This window comes from Hemiscyllium ocellatum, unplaced genomic scaffold (assembly GCF_020745735.1).
Source record: "Hemiscyllium ocellatum isolate sHemOce1 unplaced genomic scaffold, sHemOce1.pat.X.cur. scaffold_281_pat_ctg1, whole genome shotgun sequence".
In the NCBI taxonomy this organism is placed as follows: Eukaryota; Metazoa; Chordata; class Chondrichthyes; order Orectolobiformes; family Hemiscylliidae; genus Hemiscyllium; species Hemiscyllium ocellatum.
Genome location: NW_026868215.1, coordinates 642,228 through 643,343, shown reverse-complemented (window position 1 = coordinate 643,343; position 1,116 = coordinate 642,228).

Below are 1,116 nucleotides of genomic sequence, written 5' to 3'. Positions count from 1 at the left end.
ATTCTTGTTCAATAAGTAACATATCGGGGTCTCCATTTTAATTTTATGATTTTATCTTTAAGTTAATAACGTTCAACAATATATTCTGATTCATTATCTCTGTGTGTGCATGTGTATGTGTGTGTATATATCTCTGTTGTACGTCCATTAGCCTTTCAGGACGGAACACCTCTGCCTGTTCAGGTTTTTCCTGCACCGTCACATCAAACAGGGTGTCAGTTCACTGAGCATCAACTCATTTGTCTTTTTCGTTCGTTTTTCCTTCTGCTGTAACTTATGACAGTGGGATCTTGTTACTACACAGTCTGGAAAAAAATCCTGGGTAATTTTCTTTTAACTCACCAATTCCGTCATCTTCCTTTGGCTTCTCCACCACAAGGGGTGCCTCCTGCTAAATCGTTCCCAAGAACAAACTGTATTCCTAGAACAGACACTCTGTTACTCACTGTCACTGTTACTTCCCCAATCTTGATTTGGCACTCCAACCTGATGATACACAAGGGAATGCTTAATTTCTGTCCCCATTTCACAAGTTATCACGTTCTTGATTATCATGTCAGAAAGAGTGACAAAAAACTTTCATCTCGTACTATTAGAGGGTGAGAGAAAGTGAGGGCGGCAGATGCTGGAGATGAGAGTTGAAAAGTGTGTGGCTGGAAAAGCACAGCATGTCGGCAGCATCCAAGGGGCTGGAGCAGTGACGTTTCAGGCATACGTCCTTCAGCAGGAAAGTGGGGCGTAAGGGAGGGGGAAGGAGGTTGAAAAATAAATGGGTGGGTGGGGGGTGGAGCTGGGTGAAAGGGAGCTTGGAAGGCGATTGGTAGATGCAGGTGGGGTGTGATGGTGATATGTTGGAGAGGGGGGTGGTAGGACAGCTGGAACCCCCAACCTGTACAGCATCAACGTTGACTTCATCAAATTCCAAATCACCCCTCCACCAACCTCTCCCAGATCCAACCGTTCAACCTAGCACCGCCCTCTTGAACTGCCCTAACATGCCATCTTCCTTTCCACCTATCGACTCCACCTTCCCCTCCGACATATGATTATCACTCCTACCTACATCTTCTTGTTGCCTTCCCAGTGACCCTCCCACCAGCTCAGCTACTACTCTCG